This window comes from Schistocerca americana, unplaced genomic scaffold (genome assembly GCF_021461395.2).
Source record: "Schistocerca americana isolate TAMUIC-IGC-003095 unplaced genomic scaffold, iqSchAmer2.1 HiC_scaffold_47, whole genome shotgun sequence".
In the NCBI taxonomy this organism is placed as follows: domain Eukaryota; kingdom Metazoa; phylum Arthropoda; class Insecta; order Orthoptera; family Acrididae; genus Schistocerca; species Schistocerca americana.
Window position 1 is genome coordinate 486,527 of NW_025726203.1, and position 8,474 is coordinate 495,000.

General features: G+C 58.7%; 2 non-coding genes and 1 pseudogene across 2 annotated transcripts; all 3 read left to right on the forward strand.

Annotated features, from left to right (window-relative positions):
• Positions 1 to 2,190: 2,190 nt before the first annotated feature.
• Positions 2,191 to 4,100, forward strand: LOC124584036. Its single transcript, XR_006974455.1, has one exon. It is a non-coding gene; the product is annotated as a small subunit ribosomal RNA (ribosomal RNA).
• A 352-nt stretch (positions 4,101 to 4,452) lies between these two features.
• Positions 4,453 to 4,607, forward strand: LOC124584138. The gene has a single exon (XR_006974546.1). It is a non-coding gene; the product is annotated as a 5.8S ribosomal RNA (ribosomal RNA).
• A 188-nt stretch (positions 4,608 to 4,795) lies between these two features.
• The window catches only part of LOC124583807, a 7,857-nt pseudogene continuing 4,178 nt past the window's right edge, over positions 4,796 to 8,474 (forward strand).

Here is an 8,474-nt window from a genome sequence, read left to right on the forward strand (position 1 = left end):
CGTTGCGCCTTAACGTAACCTACGTTGCGCCTTAACGTAACCTACGTTGCGCCTTAACGTAACCTACGTTGCGCCGTAACGTAACCTACGTTGCGCCGTAACGCAACCCACGTTGCGCCGTAACGTAACACACGTTGGGCCTTAACCCAACACACGTTGGGCCTTAACCCAACACACGTTGGGCCTTAACCCAACACACGTTGGGCCTTAACCCAACACACGTTGGGCCTTAACCCAACACACGTTGGGCCTTAACCCAACACACGTTGGGCCTTAACCCAACACACGTTGGGCCTTAACCCAACACACGTTGGGCCTTAACCCAACACACGTTGGGCCTTAACCCAACACACGTTGGGCCTTAACCCAACACACGTTGGGCCTTAACCCAACACACGTTGGGCCTTAACCCAACACACGTTGGGCCTTAACCCAACACACGTTGGGCCTTAACCCAACACACGTTGGGCCTTAACCTGCTCTGTAATTGTCATACGACGCGTTAAATTAGTGTAGTGTTGCCTAACTGCAACCCCCGCAATATAGTTTGCTACTCGCACTGCCCGGTCCCCAGTGTATCGCTTCATGTTAAACACCTTGCAGCTATACACTGTAATGTGGATGGCAGCAGGACGTACATGCTCAATGCCCTTTGCAGTTGTTCATTGGCATTTGCAGTTGTTCATTGGCATTTGCATGGCGAAGCACTTAGCCTACGCTGTGGTACGGCCTGTGTCAACTGTCCGCTGATGTTGTACGTCCAAATCACACACTGTACTGCACATTGGTCCTCATGTACTGAATGATACATCGTGGTACATGTGACCGTACAACGACTGCGCCAACAACGGCGAACCATGCGGTCCAAATGTTGTGCACTCAGCTACGTGTCGTCTCCCTATAAGAGCTGGATTGCAGTGTGGTATGCCCTGGATGGCGATCAGCATGAGCCGTCTGTTGATGTAGTGGCGCGTGTTGTCAGACGTAGTCGTCTCTTCTCACACACCGTGATAGCATGGTGCACTGCGTTCCACATCTGCGACATGCGACAGAGGCCGGTTGACAGTCGTTCGCGCAATGGACATCGCATACGTACGGGGGCCACCTTCCACGTGTTCGCGAAGCGTGCACATGTTGTTGCGTGTATGTGGGCAGACATAGTGTGTCGTGACACCTGACACAGGCATGCAACAATCGTTGAATTTGCAAATGGCGATGGACGCCTACGTTTGCTGGTGACGTTACGCAAATGAACAACTGGTAAACCGTTGTGGTGCGGTTGTTCTCGCTAGAGGTGAATCAGTGATGGCGACGATCGGTTGAGCTACCAACCGGTTGTTCCAGCGATACCCACCATGCCCACGAACGTGAATGGCATCTGGGTGTGAAGCGATACGCGGCGGTGGCTGGGTGGGACCGTCCCCGGCCGGTGAGGGGGGGCCTCCCGGCGTGCTGGCCGCGCGGTGCGTGGGCGCACGCGCTACAGCCGGCTGGTGGGGGCGGCCAGTGGCAGGCGCGCCGGCCGACGGAGGCGGCAGGCGGCGCAGCTGCGCGCCGGCGCACCCTGCACGCGGCGCCGTGCGGCCAAAGTAGGTCCTCGCGGGCCCGGTGCGAAGCGCGGTGGACATCTGCAGTGTGCTGGTCCGATTGAGGACTGTGTGCGCTGAGGATGCGCCGCCGCCCGGCGCTCGGCGCCGCGACGCCGTCTGCTGCTCGGTCGCCTCTGCGGTTCTCGCAGGTGGTTTGTATCGCAGCTGTGCGGACGTGTTGGCGCGTGCGCTGTGCTGGGAGAGTTCGCTTCGGCACCCAAGTGGGGCTTTTGTCCTTCTGTGGCGCTGGCGTTGGAGCTGCCGGTCACCGTAGGTGGCGCGTGTTGTCTCCCGCCGGCAATGCCACGACAGCACGCTCCCGGGCCTCTGTCGGCAGCGGCAAGCTCAGTTGGGAGCACGGGTGGTCGCACCTAAAGCGTCTACTCGCCAAACTCCGGGCGATTGCGCCTCTCTCGAACCCGACCAAGTACTTAGGACGGCGCTGCGCGCCGCCGGGACCTGAGAGGGTTTCGAGGTGTATGGTGCAGGGGAGCTCAGCCTCCTCCTGTTTGCAGAATAATTGAGCGGACGCTTGCGTGTTCGCGCGGGCCCCCGGGACACACTCCCGGGCGGCCGGCTGCTCAGCTCTAGTTGACGCAGCTCCCTGGTTGATCCTGCCAGTAGTCATATGCTTGTCTCAAAGATTAAGCCATGCATGTCTCAGTACAAGCCGCATTAAGGTGAAACCGCGAATGGCTCATTAAATCAGTTATGGTTCCTTAGATCGTACCCACGTTACTTGGATAACTGTGGTAATTCTAGAGCTAATACATGCAAACAGAGTCCCGACCAGAGATGGAAGGGACGCTTTTATTAGATCAAAACCAATCGGTCGGCTCGTCCGGTCCGTTTGCCTTGGTGACTCTGAATAACTTTGGGCTGATCGCACGGTCCTCGTACCGGCGACGCATCTTTCAAATGTCTGCCTTATCAACTGTCGATGGTAGGTTCTGCGCCTACCATGGTTGTAACGGGTAACGGGGAATCAGGGTTCGATTCCGGAGAGGGAGCCTGAGAAACGGCTACCACATCCAAGGAAGGCAGCAGGCGCGCAAATTACCCACTCCCGGCACGGGGAGGTAGTGACGAAAAATAACGATACGGGACTCATCCGAGGCCCCGTAATCGGAATGAGTACACTTTAAATCCTTTAACGAGTATCTATTGGAGGGCAAGTCTGGTGCCAGCAGCCGCGGTAATTCCAGCTCCAATAGCGTATATTAAAGTTGTTGCGGTTAAAAAGCTCGTAGTTGGATTTGTGTCCCACGCTGTTGGTTCACCGCCCGTCGGTGTTTAACTGGCATGTATCGTGGGACGTCCTGCCGGTGGGGCGAGCTGAAGGCGTGCGACGCGCCTCGTGCGTGCTCGTGCGTCCCGAGGCGGACCCCGTTGCAATCCTACCAGGGTGCTCTTGAGTGAGTGTCTCGGTGGGCCGGCACGTTTACTTTGAACAAATTAGAGTGCTTAAAGCAGGCAAGCCCGCCTGAATACTGTGTGCATGGAATAATGGAATAGGACCTCGGTTCTATTTTGTTGGTTTTCGGAACCCGAGGTAATGATTAATAGGGACAGGCGGGGGCATTCGTATTGCGACGTTAGAGGTGAAATTCTTGGATCGTCGCAAGACGAACAGAAGCGAAAGCATTTGCCAAGTATGTTTTCATTAATCAAGAACGAAAGTTAGAGGTTCGAAGGCGATCAGATACCGCCCTAGTTCTAACCATAAACGATGCCAGCCAGCGATCCGCCGCAGTTCCTCCGATGACTCGGCGGGCAGCCTCCGGGAAACCAAAGCTTTTGGGTTCCGGGGGAAGTATGGTTGCAAAGCTGAAACTTAAAGGAATTGACGGAAGGGCACCACCAGGAGTGGAGCCTGCGGCTTAATTTGACTCAACACGGGAAACCTCACCAGGCCCGGACACCGGAAGGATTGACAGATTGATAGCTCTTTCTTGATTCGGTGGGTGGTGGTGCATGGCCGTTCTTAGTTGGTGGAGCGATTTGTCTGGTTAATTCCGATAACGAACGAGACTCTAGCCTGCTAACTAGTCGCGTGACATCCTTCGTGCTGTCAGCGATTACTTTTCTTCTTAGAGGGACAGGCGGCTTCTAGCCGCACGAGATTGAGCAATAACAGGTCTGTGATGCCCTTAGATGTTCTGGGCCGCACGCGCGCTACACTGAAGGAATCAGCGTGTCTTCCTAGGCCGAAAGGTCGGGGTAACCCGCTGAACCTCCTTCGTGCTAGGGATTGGGGCTTGCAATTGTTCCCCATGAACGAGGAATTCCCAGTAAGCGCGAGTCATAAGCTCGCGTTGATTACGTCCCTGCCCTTTGTACACACCGCCCGTCGCTACTACCGATTGAATGATTTAGTGAGGTCTTCGGACTGGTACGCGGCATTGACTCTGTCGTTGCCGATGCTACCGGAAAGATGACCAAACTTGATCATTTAGAGGAAGTAAAAGTCGTAACAAGGTTTCCGTAGGTGAACCTGCGGAAGGATCATTACCGACTAGACTGCATGTCTTTCGATGTGCGTGTCGTGTCGCGCAACACGCTACCTGTACGGCTCGCAGTAGCCGTGCGCCGCGTGCGGAACCACGCGTGCTTCTCAAAACTAACGCCAATGTTGTGTGGTACGAGCGCTGAAGCGCTGGAGCGGCTGGCCTGCGGCACCTGGCGCCTGGCGCCGGTTTTGAATGACTTTCGCCCGACTGCCTGTCCGCTCCGGTGTGGAGCCGTACGACGCCCATCGGCCGTGAGGCCGTTGGACACAGAACGCTTGAACAAGGGCCGCCACACGCCTACGTCCCGCCTATGCAACTGTCTTGAAAGAGACAGTGGAAACTAAGAAAAAGATCACCCAGGACGGTGGATCACTCGGCTCGTGGGTCGATGAAGAACGCAGCAAATTGCGCGTCGACATGTGAACTGCAGGACACATGAACATCGACGTTTCGAACGCACATTGCGGTCCATGGATTCCGTTCCCGGGCCACGTCTGGCTGAGGGTCGGCTACGTATACTGAAGCGCGCGGCGTTTGCCCCGCTTCGCAGACCTGGGAGCGTCGCGGCCGCCTGTGGGGCCGGCCGCGCCTCCTTAAACGTGCGATGCGCGCCCGTCGCCTGGCGGTTCGCATACCGGTACTTACTCGGTAGCGTGCACAGCCGGCTGGCGGTGTGGCGTGCGACACCTCGTACAACGACCTCAGAGCAGGCGAGACTACCCGCTGAATTTAAGCATATTACTAAGCGGAGGAAAAGAAACTAACAAGGATTCCCCCAGTAGCGGCGAGCGAACAGGGAAGAGTCCAGCACCGAACCCCGCAGGCTGCCGCCTGTCGTGGCATGTGGTGTTTGGGAGGGTCCACTACCCCGACGCCTCGCGCCGAGCCCAAGTCCAACTTGAATGAGGCCACGGCCCGCAGAGGGTGCCAGGCCCGTAGCGGCCGGTGCGAGCGTCGGCGGGACCTCTCCTTCGAGTCGGGTTGCTTGAGAGTGCAGCTCCAAGTGGGTGGTAAACTCCATCTGAGACTAAATATGACCACGAGACCGATAGCGAACAAGTACCGTGAGGGAAAGTTGAAAAGAACTTTGAAGAGAGAGTTCAAAAGTACGTGAAACCGTTCTGGGGTAAACGTGAGAAGTCCGAAAGGTCGAACGGGTGAGATTCACGCCCATCCGGCCACTGGCCTCCGCCCTCGGCAGATGGGGCCGGCCGCCCGCGCGGAGCAATCCGCGGCGGGGTCGTGTCCGGTTGCCTTTCCACTCGCCGCGGGGTGGGGCCGTTCCGGTGTGCGGTGGGCCGCACTTCTCCCCTAGTAGGACGTCGCGACCCGCTGGGTGCCGGCCTACGGCCCGGGTGCGCAGCCTGTCCTTCCGCGGGCCTCGGTTCGCGTCTGTTGGGCAGAGCCCCGGTGTCCTGGCTGGCTGCCCGGCGGTATATCTGGAGGAGTCGATTCGCCCCTTTGGGCGCTCGGGCTCCCGGCAAGCGCGCGCGGTTCTTCCCGGATGACGGACCTACCTGGCCCGGCCCCGGACCCGCGCCGCTGTTGGCTCGGGATGCTCTCGGGCGGAATAATCGCTCCCGTCAGCGGCGCTTCAGCTTTGGACAATTTCACGACCCGTCTTGAAACACGGACCAAGGAGTCTAACATGTGCGCGAGTCATTGGGCTGTACGAAACCTAAAGGCGTAATGAAAGTGAAGGTCTCGCCTTGCGCGGGCCGAGGGAGGATGGGGCTTCCCCGCCCTTCACGGGGCGGCGGCCTCCGCACTCCCGGGGCGTCTCGTCCTCATTGCGAGGTGAGGCGCACCTAGAGCGTACACGTTGGGACCCGAAAGATGGTGAACTATGCCTGGCCAGGACGAAGTCAGGGGAAACCCTGATGGAGGTCCGTAGCGATTCTGACGTGCAAATCGATCGTCGGAGCTGGGTATAGGGGCGAAAGACTAATCGAACCATCTAGTAGCTGGTTCCCTCCGAAGTTTCCCTCAGGATAGCTGGTGCTCGTACGAGTCTCATCCGGTAAAGCGAATGATTAGAGGCCTTGGGGCCGAAACGACCTCAACCTATTCTCAAACTTTAAATGGGTGAGATCTCCGGCTTGCTTGATATGCTGAAGCCGCGAGCAAACGACTCGGATCGGAGTGCCAAGTGGGCCACTTTTGGTAAGCAGAACTGGCGCTGTGGGATGAACCAAACGCCGAGTTAAGGCGCCCGAATCGACGCTCATGGGAAACCATGAAAGGCGTTGGTTGCTTAAGACAGCAGGACGGTGGCCATGGAAGTCGGAATCCGCTAAGGAGTGTGTAACAACTCACCTGCCGAAGCAACTAGCCCTGAAAATGGATGGCGCTGAAGCGTCGTGCCTATACTCGGCCGTCAGTCTGGCAGTCATGGCCGGTCCTTGCGGCCGGCCGCGAAGCCCTGACGAGTAGGAGGGTCGCGGCGGTGGGCGCAGAAGGGTCTGGGCGTGAGCCTGCCTGGAGCCGCCGTCGGTGCAGATCTTGGTGGTAGTAGCAAATACTCCAGCGAGGCCCTGGAGGGCTGACGCGGAGAAGGGTTTCGTGTGAACAGCCGTTGCACACGAGTCAGTCGATCCTAAGCCCTAGGAGAAATCCGATGTTGATGGGGGCCGTCATAGCATGATGCACTTTGTGCTGGCCCCCGTTGGGCGAAAGGGAATCCGGTTCCTATTCCGGAACCCGGCAGCGGAACCGATACAAGTCGGGCCCCTCTTTTAGAGATGCTCGTCGGGGTAACCCAAAAGGACCCGGAGACGCCGTCGGGAGATCGGGGAAGAGTTTTCTTTTCTGCATGAGCGTTCGAGTTCCCTGGAATCCTCTAGCAGGGAGATAGGGTTTGGAACGCGAAGAGCACCGCAGTTGCGGCGGTGTCCCGATCTTCCCCTCGGACCTTGAAAATCCGGGAGAGGGCCACGTGGAGGTGTCGCGCCGGTTCGTACCCATATCCGCAGCAGGTCTCCAAGGTGAAGAGCCTCTAGTCGATAGAATAATGTAGGTAAGGGAAGTCGGCAAATTGGATCCGTAACTTCGGGATAAGGATTGGCTCTGAGGATCGGGGCGTGTCGGGCTTGGTCGGGAAGTGGGTCAGCGCTAACGTGCCGGGCCTGGGCGAGGTGAGTGCCGTAGGGGTGCCGGTAAGTGCGGGCGTTTAGCGCGGGCGTGGTCTGCTCTCGCCGTTGGTTGGCCTCGTGCTGGCCGGCGGTGCAGGATGCGCGCGCCTGCGCGGCGTTCGCGCCCCGGTGCTTCAACCTGCGTGCAGGATCCGAGCTCGGTCCCGTGCCTTGGCCTCCCACGGATCTTCCTTGCTGCGAGGCCGCGTCCGCCTTAGCGTGCTCCTCCGGGGGCGCGCGGGTGCGCGGATTCTCTTCGGCCGCCATTCAACGATCAACTCAGAACTGGCACGGACTGGGGGAATCCGACTGTCTAATTAAAACAAAGCATTGCGATGGCCCTAGCGGGTGTTGACGCAATGTGATTTCTGCCCAGTGCTCTGAATGTCAACGTGAAGAAATTCAAGCAAGCGCGGGTAAACGGCGGGAGTAACTATGCCTTCCTTGGGTTATAGTTACAGGGAGAGTGATGCGCAATACATGGGCCTAGCCCTCTTAGCCTCTCCTCTCCTGCGGTCTTCTCCCCTTCTCGTGGGCCCGCTGATTTCGCTGAGTGGAAGACCGCACCAGGGGCTTGGGGGGGTTACCAGCCCCCCCTCGCACTATCCCTTTTTTAGTTGGGGGCAGTAAGCAGAGAATAAGTGGTGGCCCTTCCGCTGAAGGTGCCACCCCAACTCCCCCAGCACCTAGCCGGCCAACCGGCCGTGCCGAAAATCTTGTAACTTTTGCAGCTATGTATACCTGTAGTGAGTGCCACCGCAGCTTTACAACCAAGAACGGTCTCGGGGTCCATCGCCGCCGCCAACATCTTGCGGCCGCCAACGCGGAGATCGTCACGGAGAGGCATCGCGCGAGGTGGACGGAGGAAGAAGTCCTGTCGCTCGCCAAGGCGGAGGCCGAACTGTTCCTTGAGAGGGACGCCCGGTTCTTCTTCGTCAATCAAGAACTCATCAGGATGTTCCCCGACCGAACGCTCGAGGCAATCAAGTGCCGACGGCGGCAAGCTGCCCACAAGCAGCTTGTCCGCCAATTCATGGAGGCGCTTGAGATCGGTCGGGGGGAAGAGCCGGCGTCCCGCCGGGGAGCAGCGAGCCCGCTGCCTGACGCGGGCGAGGCCGCTGCGCCGCCCGTCGACGCAGCCGAGGACTTCGCGGCCGACACCACCGGGCCGCCGCCGGAGGGGCCGACTGACGCCGCCATCTGGGAGCATCTGGCGGGGCTACCCGCTTCCGCCCAGCGTTTCT